Raw genomic sequence first — 12,781 nt, forward strand, 5'->3', positions numbered from 1 at the left:
CTGGCTGCTGCCCTGGACGGCTCTGCTCTGTGCGTGCCGCTCCCCTGGACGGCTCTGCTCTGTGCGTGCCGCTCCCCTGGACGGCTCTGCTCTATGCGTGCCGCTCCCCTGGACGGCTCTGCGCGTGCCGCTCCCCTGGACGGCTCTGCTCTGTGCTTGCCGCTCCCCAGGAATGCTCTGCTCTGTGCATGCTGCTGTCCTGGACTGCTCTGCAAATTTATAGAGCCATTAAGTTTCCATTAATAAATGTCTAAATGTCATTATGTCTTCATTAACCTTTAACAGCATTTACAATATTTTTATCTTTTACAGAAAATTGATTAAGTTCAGCTTCAGATTTTGAAGCAAAATAATTTAATTAAATATTTGAAAAAATATCCAATTCATTTTATACACATAATATACAAATGAAAAATATATATAAACAAATATATACAGTATATAAATAAATATATATAAAAATAAATATACAAAAAAAATTATATATGTAAAATAAATAAATAATAAATAGTATAATAAAAATATATAAATACAAAAATAAATATAAAATTAGAAAGAATAACCCCCAAAAAAGCTAAAAATACATAAAAATAGCTAAAAAATGTGAAAAAAATGGCTAAAAATAGCAAAAATTTGCCATTTTTTTTACCCTTAAGTGTTTTTTGAGTTTGCCATTGCCAGGAATAACGTTGAAAAAATTTGGTAAAGGATAATTGGAAGCGTCTCCGGATAAAAGCCTCTTCAAATTATCATTCACCAATAATATAAAAAAATACAAGCATAACGGACTACCTGGCCGTGGGGGTGAGTAACTCGGTAGGCGCCCAGCGAGTTACTCTCCCCACGTCCAGGTAGTCCGTTATGCCTTATAGTACACAGATGCCAAGCTGGAGCTCTTTAAGAATGGCACAAATGTTTTACCTCTAAAACCACACAAAAATTTATTATTACTCAAAATTTGCCCAGGAATAATTTTGGCCATTTTTGGACTTAAAATATTTTAAACGATGAATTTTTGGACTTAGAATAATTTTTACCATGAATTTTTGGACTTAGAATATTTTAAACAATGAATTTTTGGACTTTGAATAATTTTTGGACTTAGAATATTTTAAACGATGAATTTTTGGACTGGGAATATTTTTAAACAATGAATTTTTGGACTTAAAATATTACTGTTAAGCACATCTAGACCTCAATAGATAAATACAAAAATATTTGGCATAATCAGATTTAATACATAAAAATAATTCTGACATTTCATTGCTACTATAATATGCAATCTACTGGGGTATTTACACTGTACCCTCGTTAAATAGGATCGCTGTAATTCATACTTCGGTTTAATTCGCATGTTTCTCAAAAAATTAATTAAACGATTTTAATTTGGAATGAATCTGAAATAACCAAGTGGTTCGAAAAGTCGCCTTGGCTACCACATACAATATTCTATTTATAATTATTGTGCAAATAATGTATAAATATTTTTAAAATGTACATAAAATAAAATAAATAAATAATGTGATTCGACATTGTAAAAACCCTCATTGGAGAAATAAAATTCAAAATTTTGGAGCTGGTTTGACTGTACTGTATTGCATTTCTTCCCAGCTGAGAAGATATGCCCAGCCCCCTCCTCAAGAGTTACAGCTGATTGGCTGTTGCAAATCTGTCCGATTTTGTCCTGAAGTAATGAAGTATTTCTAAATGAGTTAATTCATAATCATTAGGATGACCGTTTCTAACGAGAAAGATATTTAGCTAAATTATATAAAGATACATACATTCCTTATTCCAAACATGAGTACGTAGGAAGTTTATCAGAAATCTTATACATGAATTAACTGTTAAATTCTGGTAGCAAATTGACACTTTCGGAGGACGCATACTTATTTTTGCTAAGACACATTACTTATCAGTAATACTACATCATGCAAAAACTAACATTTTAAAAGAACAGAATCACATTGAAATATTACACATCTCTTCTCAGCCGGGAAAAAATGCACTATCGGTCCCTCTTCTGCCAACTAACAACAAATCAAGGGAGAAACACATAGAACAAAGGAATCAGTCTCTTGAGTTAGGTAAGGTGGGGATTAGGAATTAATCTTCTTGAAGACAGCAGTGGACCCCAGACCTGATCCTGAATACTACAGTATTATGCTTTCTGAATATAATTTACATATTATCACCTCACCTCGCAATGTACAGTAAGTCTTACATTTATTTATTACTGTAATATTTACTTTATTATTACTGTTTGTACACTTAAAAAATATTTGTTTGCACAGTAATTATAAATAGAGCATTTCCTGTGGTAATCAAGGCATGATAACTGAGTATGTTTATTGGTTGGAATAATGAGGAACAATCTGAACAGACTGAACAGAAAACAAATGAACAATTTAATAAAAAAATTGGAAATTTTTTAATACAGTAATGTCAAAATATTCGGAACTCGGTTAATTTGTATTTTCAGTAATTCGGTGGACCACAAACTGCGCTATACCCTCATTGATTCGACAAAAAGAGACTCTGGGTCACTCGAATTACTGAAAATACAAATTAACTGAGTTCTGAATATTTTGACATTATTCAACAATTTCTAAATTTGTGTTAAATTGTTCATTTTTGTCTGTTCAGTTTGTCCAGATTGTTCCTCATCATTCCAAGCAACAAACATACTCAGTTACTATAGTAGCACTAACATTTCTTTACAACCTCTCCTCATGCCATTCTTTGCCTTCCTCTGACTCCTATCCCCTCCACATTCATTCATGAATCTCTTGACCCAGTTAGTTTCCTCCTTTCTCCTCACAAGCCTGAACCATCTCAGATTAGCCTCCAGGTACTGTACTTCTCTCTGTTGCCACCCATCTTCCACGTCTCACACAATCTTCTTTTCTCTTTTTATCTATCTGTCCACTTCATGATTCCCGCCACAAATCTTATCAATCACACTCAGCGGAATATCTTTGCTCTAATTTCCTGACAAAAATGTAGCCAATCGCCAATCTGGGTTTATGTGCCACCTGACTTAGGCCTACATGCTCTCTTCTTAAACACATGTTGCATATCAACCCCAAACTCAAGTATTCTTTCACCTTCAGTATTCCTTATTCCAAAGCCTTTCCTACCATGCACGCCTTCATAACCCACTGTGTGTTCACCAGCATGACAAATTTGGAAAATAAAAATGGTTTGCTTTAATGTAGATCACTACATTATAAACTGTATGTCCAAAAACAACATTAACTGGCATGACTATGACAATAATTGCTGCATAAGTCAATCAACAGACTTTAGAGCAACATTAAATGACACCAAACTGATGAAATTTAATTCCTCAAAGAACAATAATATGTATTTACGGTTTAGTTTAACATAAATGGGAAAGTTATCTAAAGTACCGGAAAAGTTCAACAGCCTCACTAAATCATATTAATTCTAAAGTCCTTGAAAACACAAAAGGAAACTGAACATAATTTTCTTTTCTTTAATTTCAAATCATATTGTGATGGTATTCTAAGTCCAGGTAAATTAAAAAAATAAATTTAGCCAAATTATACATGGATAAAAAGTGAGAAATAAGGTTTCTGGTTTATAATAATTAAAAGAAGACAAATTGTCAATCTTCCAGAGCTACAGCTAAACACCTCAGTTTACAAGTTCATTCAATATTTGCCTCCACCTCACACTGGCTCACACTGCAACAGAGTAACACCTGTGATGAAACAAAATTATCAGGAAAAAGCTCAAAATATTTCCATACACTAGACCACTTTAGATAGAAAGATATATATTTATTCAGTAAACTTATCATTTAAGTTTACAATTGGTTCAACTTGCATATAGCCAATGCAGGTATACAGTTCAGCATATAGACAATACAGGTATACAGTTCAGTGTATATTGTGAAAATTGTATAATTCCATGTAATAATAACAAATTGTAAATAAAACCTGGCAGCAACTTGCCCGGTGGACCCATGAAGCACCTATGGATATTTGGGTCGTGGTTTTGTGCAAATTTAACGTGAAATTGGCTTCTTGTCAGGGGTATCTTGGTTTTCTTACACTAATTTGTATAATCAATGATTCACATGTATACAAATATAAAGAGTGGTCATGGTTTATTATAAATTACTGTAGTCTGATGAACGTAAGAGGCCATCAGATGGTTGAATATTCTCAGCATTTATTATAAATCTGGTTAATTAGTTTATTTAAATAAACTAGTAATTGATTACCATTGTATTTTAACATTAAAGAAGTAACACTGAGTTATACAGTACAGTACAGTACAGTATATACCTTAAACTAATAAGTTAGTCATGGCATACAGGATTGGTTCCTGGTGTTGAGATGTAGACCAGTGGCGTGGAACACAGCCAGAGCTGTTAACGCACCCAGAGGACGAACACTTCTGACAAGGTTCAAGATATTGTGTTTTTACTTATATGTTCCATCAACAGTACAATATAGTACAGTACAGTATAATACAGTAATGTATAGTACAGTATAGTATAGTACAGTACAGTATAGTACAGTACAGTATAGTACTGTATAGTACAGTACTGTACAGTACTGTACAGTACAGTACAGTCCAGTACAGTACAGTACAGTACAGTACAGTACAGTATATTACAGTATACATTACATACCGTATAGTATAGTACAGTACCTCAGGAACAGCTGGTTGAAGTCTTCATAGAACTTCATTACTCATAAATCCTTCCTACAATAAGCTGAGTACAGTATATCAGAGTACATGTAGTGTTAGGATTATTTGATTGATTGATTTATGGAAATTAGGCTCAAAGCCAAGAACTGGAGCCAATAGGCCAAGTACTGTTAGGAGAAAAGTGAATTGTGGGATAGGTCGAGAAGGAGATAAGCCTCCATTTTACTTTAACAAATTAATTAATAATTATGTGTGTGTAAGCAATACTTACCACATATATAGACAAAGAGGTACAATATACAGTCAAGTTCACCATGTTCTGTATATAGACAAAGAGGTACAATATACAGTCAAGTTCACCATGTTCTGTATATAGACAATGAGGTACAGGTATATGGACAATACTGTACAGGTATACAAAAAGTGATGTACAGTACAACAATGTGGCCACAATAAGTGATGCTGCATTATATAACAACACATCAATCTTCACAAACAGAACAGAACAATTTGTGCCAGACCTCAGGTTAGCTTCTATACAGTATATAACCTTGGATTTAGAGACAAACAGTAAAGCACATGTGTGAGGCCACAGTCTGGGTACAGTTGGGTCATGTGATGCCAGGACAAGTTGCAAATAAGGAAGATCCAGGTACCTTCTTTATCACTTAGTCACTAGTTAAGGATCATCCCTCACCCGTTTGTGTAAAATTGGAACATGAAGCTTCCGCTGATGATGACTACCATCCTTACAGTTAACTTCTGCAGGTGATGGCTACCATCCCAACAGCTAACTTCTGCAGGTGATGGCTACCATCCCTACAGCTAACTTCTGCAGGTGATGGCTACCATCCCTACAGCTAACTTCTGCAGGTGATGGCTACCATCCCTACAGCTAACTTCTGCAGGTGATGGCTACCATCCCTACAGCTCACTTCTGCAGGTGATGGCTGCCATTTTAGAGTTAAGAATGTAATCCATCCTCATGTACTCAGTGAGGATTATAGAGGAACAGTCCTTAGTGTTCCTGACCTGCATCTGACAATGGGTGAACCACATCATCAAGGACAAAAATAAGTACATGTAATAAAAAAATGGCTTTGTTATAAACCGTGAAGTGCCGTTGAGGACGCCCATGTTGACAGCTGATACAGAGCTGTGACCTTCTGAATACAGTACTGCCAAGTTAAACCTTTTAAGGAAGGTCTTCACTCCCTGCAGTAGTTTGCAACAGGATGATCCAGGTGGGTCAGACCTGCATACAACAAACTACCAGACTTACACCACTGACTTAACACAAAAATATTTCATTGGTTATGACTGTTACTTCAGAGATCCACTACATCCTCACACAATAATAATTCTTGGCTTTTCCACAATAAAGGCCAAGGAATGTACAGTAATACTTTGTTTGTTATCTGACAGAGGGAAGATGGAGTGGCAAGAAAAGGCCGCCTTATAGTTGTGTGTGATCAAGATTCATTCATCAGTACATTACTGGCATAAATGTTGAAGCTCACTATGGCTGAGTCAACATTAAATTATGATTCACCTTTGTATAAGTTTACGTAGTGAAATTGTCATGAGCCGTTTGGGCAGTTGATCTGTTCTTTATTGTGTCCTTCATTGTCCAGTGTAAATACTGTACAGTATGGGAGAAAACTTTTGTATTGTACCAAGAGAAAACCTGCCATGTTTGGTAGTGAGGGTCACACCCTTCTCACATCTGTCCCAGGCTGAGGAATGAACCCAGGAAACAGTAATGCACCACTAAAGATATACAACTGATATATGAGAGACAATCGCCAGTGTTTTGGTATAAAAACAGTAAACAATATTTTCTTAGTTCTTCTATATTGCTAAAGTGGTCTAGTTGCTGAATATATTGGACATTTTCCTGGAAATATTTGTATTCCAGGTATTAATCACACACATTGTCAACTCAGTGCTGCCTATCATGGTTAGTACAGTAGTTCTGTGTACAGTACATATAAGACAGATATACTGTAGACAAATGGACAGAAAGATGTAAAGAGATAGACTGAGAGATATACCATATTTCCCACCATATAAGACATATTTTTAACCAAACATATGTTTCCACCTTACACCATATTTAACTGCATAGTTATATATATATACACCAGGCCAAGCTGTGTTATTGTTATTTTTCAACTTATATTTTTGGTTAGTTACTACAGTACAGTATATGTATTTTTATTCATTTATTTTTTACTGTTATATGCACCTGCAGTCATTCATACAGAGTGCACAGTACTGGGGATGGTTTCAGGGATTTCAGCCTCTCCCTACCAGGCCAAGATGGGAGCTGCGTTATTGTTATTTAACTCGTAGTTTTGGGTAGATATACGTAGTTTTATTCACTTTTTTAGCCGATACATGCACATGCAATCATTCATACTGAGTTAGCAGAAAAATAAAACATAAAAGAAAAGAAATGATGATCAAAAGGTCAAAAACAAAGAGAAAAACTTTTATTATGTCTGCAGGAGTCAGCCCACGATCGTGTGAGGGAGAGCGGGAAGCACGCCCATGTCCCGCATCTTTAGTGAAACAATTGTCAAATGGCAATGCAGTATTTTTTCTTTTCTTTTATTTATTATTATAATTTTTATTAATTCCTCACACTTAAGGAGGAATACATTAGACTGCAGAGGGATAGAGACGCCACACTTATCCACAGATTCTTGAAATTCAATACCGTGGTTGTGTGAAATGGTTTGCAGTGTAAACACCGAGAACATCCAGAATCCGCGAATGGAAATCCTTGGTTGACAGGGGTCAACTGTACTGTACAGGTTATGGAAAACATTGCAATATTTCTCATTTAAATATTTGTTCCTTTTATGCAAGTTTGGTTCAGGTGAACTTTCTTGGGACTATGAACCTTTCATGCTATATCAGTAGTTGCCTTTAATATGGTGAGAAATACAGTACAGTGGTATAGATAGATAGACTGAAAGTTAGACAGACTGAAAGTTAGACAGAAAATAGATCAAATTCATCATCTTCCACATCAAAATCATACAGCCATTTTTCACACTGTGTAGGTTAGCTGCAGTAACTCTTCATGCTGCACCATTTTTTGCCTCTCCTCCTCACCACATTTAGTCTCATGCACCACCTAACCCAGCTGGTCTCATCCATTCTCCCCACATGCCTGATCTCAGTCTACTTATACGTAAATCTTTGCCGATACTCTCAATACCCAGCCATCCTCTTAGCTATGAGTGGGGATTCTTATCTTTCAGTGTCACAGTACACATCCACCTCACCATTCTCATTTCAGCTCACTCAAGACTGCATAATGCATATGTCATCCTCTTCAACTGCCCATGCTTTACGGATATATAACACCACACTTCTCACACCAGTTGTATACAGTCTTCCTTTCATGTGATGGGAAAGTCCTCTTGCTGACAATAAAGACAACAATTCCCTAATATTCCTCCAGCCATTACCTGCAGTCTCCATCCACTCCACTGCACCTCTTGTGTACCCACCTTCCTCACTCATTGTACCTCTTGTGTACCCACCTTCCACATACAGGTATTGAAAGACTACCGGTAATAGAAAGATATACAGATACATAAAGATAGACAGTTAGACAAACCTCGAAAAATTGAGATTTAGAAAGATACAGCATAGAGAAAAACAGACAGACAGAGACATAAAGACATACCTGTAACAGCAGTTTCTCCATGTTCCAGTTGTTAATTTCTCAAGGGTTTAGTCATTACTCATCTGTAACAAACAAACAAAAACATTACAATCTGACCAATATCATGGACATTTTTAAGCCATGTGCTCTTGATATTAGGGGATATTTTGAAGTCAATAGTAAATATTTTTTACTGTACAAAAATACCTGAGTACAATACTGCATTAAATAAAAATTATTGGAATTTTCTGGTGAAATGGGGGGTCTGGACCCCCACGACTCCCCTGGATATGCCCTTGCAGCTGTGCATCACCAACAGCACAGTACTATGTTGGAAACACCGATTCTTGTCCGTATAGCAAAGTTAGTACTAAGATGGGTGACTGCCTGGCCCTATGATCACCACATGCTGCTGGCATAAAGACTCTACTGGAAATAATTATCCCATGGCTTTGTTTGTCAGCTGTCCTTGGTTAATTTGTCTGAATATTATCTTTAACCTCGTCAATATATGGCTGACAATGACTGTCCACAAAAGGATTTGAAGCAGATTTTCAACAGTAATAGTTCCAAGTATTTCATGTACTGTACTGGCATTGTCAGGTATAATTTACCAGTTTAACAAAGAGTATCAGATCAGATGTTTCCTGCATCAAGTGTTCCAATACCCTTATGTTACCTTAGCCGGCCGCTCATCACATATTTTGGAGGCTATAATGCCGGCCACAAATATGAGGGTTGCAGACGGCCCCATTAATTACCCAAATGAACCCAAATGTAGCCACAATGAAGCCAAATGATGGTCATACAAGCGTAAACGATTAGTATTTGTGTCATAAAGTAATTGGTAAACTTAATTTAATCTGAGTTAGGTTAGGTTAGGCTAGGTAAATGCAGGCGTTCTATTAACTCAGATTAAATTATGTTTTCCAATTTTTTGTGACTTTGTGACACCAAATACTAGTCGAGAAGTGATTGGCAGTCCGATTTATTCATGTAGGACCATTATTTGACTTCATTGCGGCTACATTTGGGTACATTTGGGTTCATTTGGGTAATTAGTCGGACCCGTTGCAGACCCTTGGTTTAAACTCTGGCACTCTGCTAGGAGGGTCAAGCCTTGTTCAGTTTTATTATGAACTGACGTGGTTTAAATTACCCTCATGGTCAACAGGCTGGGAACCACTGACTTAAACAGAAAGATATATAAAAGGAAGACAGACAAATGACTAACAGCAGCACAGTTACAACAACTTGTCTTAAGAGTTTGACGAGCACAACAAATTCCTGTATATGCTATGAGAGCTGTTCCTATAGTTTACCTTGCCATAGGTGGTAGTGGTGGTGCTAGTAGTGCTGGTAACAGCTTTCGTTCCATGCTCCAGTTATTATTTTCATCTGTTATGGAGCAGTTCAATTTCCCCAAGTTTTGTTGAAACATCTCCTGCAACAAACAAAATATTATATTTACTATAAAAAAACTTGGGGAGGTTAGGTTAGGTTAGACCCAGACAGCTGCTATTATTATTATCTTAGGTATTATTACACAACTCGTTTATAGTAATTAGTTATATCCTTATTTAACCTTAAATTATAAAAACATAAACACTTACCCCCTAAAGAACACTGTCACTAGCAAATAACAACAAGGTGTTGTTACTCAGGTCTAAACTACTTGGCCCAAACTGTTCCTTTTACCTTGGCCAAACTGTTCCTCACAACAACTATAAGGCTCTCTGTATAATACCTGCACACATCTCCCACATATTAATACAATATTACAAAACAATTTACCTCAACTCACAGCCGTTGTTGCTCACCTGTGGCCAGCGGCTGTTTACACCAGCAATTGTTTTACCTTATATTTATTTTTAAACTATAAAAATGATAAAGTTACTCTATAATATTATTAAATGTCTTAAATTGTGTAAATCTTGTAACTATGTGTTGTTTGTCAATAAAGCTTTAATAATTTATATAAGGCCTCCCTCAGGGCAAGTTATCTCACATTACTCGAGAAAAGTTATAACTTTCAGCTGATTATTGACGATAATGAAGTTTTTTAGGTAAATTTGAATTTCCTCCTCCCACTCCGTTAGAAAGTAAAAATTATATTGTTCTAGTGTATTAGTGTGTGTTTACACCGAATATGACCACCTTCATCTCCGTCGGAAATTGGCCGGGTTTTTTTTCGATGTTTTTTCGTGGAACTTATTCGAAAAAAATAATGGATAAGCGAATAAAAAAAATACACCAAAACACACTAGAAAAACAAAAACAAAACCTAACCTAACTGACTCTCGCCATATGATGAAATCACCTATTTCTTACCTAAGATTCTTATACAACGGCACTGTAGTGGATTTCTCCCCTACAAACGCTGTTTGTCGCTGAGTAGCCGACCCCACCAATTCCCCAGTGTATGCCTAGTGGTCTAGGTCAACCAGCGCCGCCATACATCACGGAGGTCAACTACTAAGCCACGCCTACCCCCCGCTATTTAAGACCTGACCTCGTGGTGATCACTCTCTTTCTACCTACACCAACCAGCCAGCAATACCTCCTCCTCCGCCTGCCTGGTGGCCCTCGCTCCCGCTGGCGAGCATGGCGACCCACAAGCTGTCCTCCTCTGAGCACCCTCACCAACCAGCTCTCTCTACATCACGCTTGTAACCATGCTGCCTTCCCAGCACCAAGCTGCATTGTACATCCAATACAACATGTATATAGAGAGCACATTGTGAGTTTCCTTTCTCCAACCCATCCTAAGTGTGAACCAAACAATCTCTTACCCCACAGCACATACGTTGGTCTTTGCGATATTTACATTCAGTCTTGCACTTATGACACTTTACTGAAGTTGGAAGAGCACCATGCAATCAAAAAAACGCTATAGTTTCTTCGTTTTTTTTCCAGAACTGGCAATCAGCTCCATGTAATTCAAGTGACAACCATCGCAGACTGCCATGGTCGAACTGAATTTGAATTTCGAAATAAGAGACCCAAAATAAAAATCGAATTTGATTGGGCCAAAAATACCGCGAATTAAACCCAAAATCAATTTAATTGGTTGCAAAAAAACCGCTTTTGATTGGTCGCATTGTAGTGGATTTCTCCCCTACAAACGCTGTTTGTCGCTGAGTAGCCGACCCCGCGAATTCCCCAGTGTATGCCTCGTGGTCTGGGTCAACCAGCGCCGCCATACATCACGGAGGTCAACTACTAAGCCACGCCTACTCCCGCTATTTAAGACCTGACCTCGTGATCTCTCTCTTTTCTACCTACACCAACCAGCCAGCAACACCTCCTCCTCCGCCTGCCTGGCGATCCTCGCTCCCGCCAGCGAGCATGGCGACCCACAGGCTGGTCCTCCTCTGAGCATCCTCACCAACCAACTCTCTTCTTCTAGCTACAGCCTCGGCAAGCAACACCACCTCCTCCGCCGCTGCCTGGGGGCCCTCCTTCCCTCCAGGCGGTGTAGGAGACTTGTTGTCTGCAGGGTTGCATGGCACATGTGAGGCAGAACGGGCGGTGCATGCCTCATGTGGGACATAACGGCAGGGCGTGGATGAGCCGGCTGCTAGAAGAGACAACTGTCTAGATACACAATACCTGTGGGAGAAGAGAGGGAGAAAGAGGGTGTGTGGAGGCGATGAATGTTGTGCTTCCCTCAAGGCAGGTACAGAGTCATCAGATGCACCTGCTGGGGTGTGTGGGCCTGGGTCAGGAGCTGCGTCAGCAGAAGCGGATGAGGGCTCGTGACAGCAGCTGGGTCCACGACAGAAGCAGGGTGCAGGACAGTGGCAGGGAGTACCTGAGGGAGAAAAGAGGGGTGTGTGGGTCCGCACTCAGGCGCATTGGCCGTGTCGGGAGCAGGGGCTGCATCAGCAGAAGCGGCAGGGGGCACTGCTGGGCCGGGGGTGGCGTCTGAGGCAGGACGGGTGTGTTGGGGTCGGTAGGGCATGGTGCTTGGGGCAGGAAGAGGAGCTGGTGTCTGCTTAGAGAAGTAGTGCTGCTCTAGGGTGTCAAACCTGCGGTTTAGAGACAGTAGCTGTAGAACCGATGAGAGCTGCCTCTGCGTGGGTAAGCCAGTCTTCCATGTTGCTTGAAGACTGGGAGAGTGATCAGTTTCTTCTCCATCCTGTGTGAGTGCGAATCTCCGGGAGTCACCATTTGTTTCTCCTCCATCCTGTGTGAGTGGTCACTCCAGGGTCACCATTTGTGGGGTACGGGTTGTTTGGTTCACACTCAGGATGGGATGGAGAAAGGAAACTCACAATGTGCTCTCTGTATACATGTTGTATTAGATGTACAATGCAGCTTGGTGCTGGGAAGTGGCAGCGTGGTTACAAGCGTGATGTAGAGAGAGCTGGTTGGTGACGGTGTTCAGAGGAGGACAGCTTGTGGGTCGCC

At 38.9% G+C, this 12,781-nt stretch overlaps 1 long non-coding RNA gene across 1 annotated transcript; it reads right to left on the bottom strand.

Moving 5' to 3' along the window:
- Positions 1 to 57: 57 nt before the first annotated feature.
- Positions 58 to 10,283, bottom strand: LOC121876734. The gene is made up of 4 exons (XR_006090807.1): positions 10,163 to 10,283; positions 9,691 to 9,812; positions 8,390 to 8,451; positions 58 to 209 (listed from the first exon to the last, which is right to left on the bottom strand). It is a non-coding gene; the product is annotated as an uncharacterized LOC121876734 (long non-coding RNA).
- Positions 10,284 to 12,781: the final 2,498 nt, after the last annotated feature.

Source organism: Homarus americanus, unplaced genomic scaffold, assembly GCF_018991925.1.
Source record: "Homarus americanus isolate GMGI-L3 unplaced genomic scaffold, GMGI_Hamer_2.0 scaffold50281, whole genome shotgun sequence".
NCBI lineage: Eukaryota > Metazoa > Arthropoda > Malacostraca > Decapoda > Nephropidae > Homarus > Homarus americanus.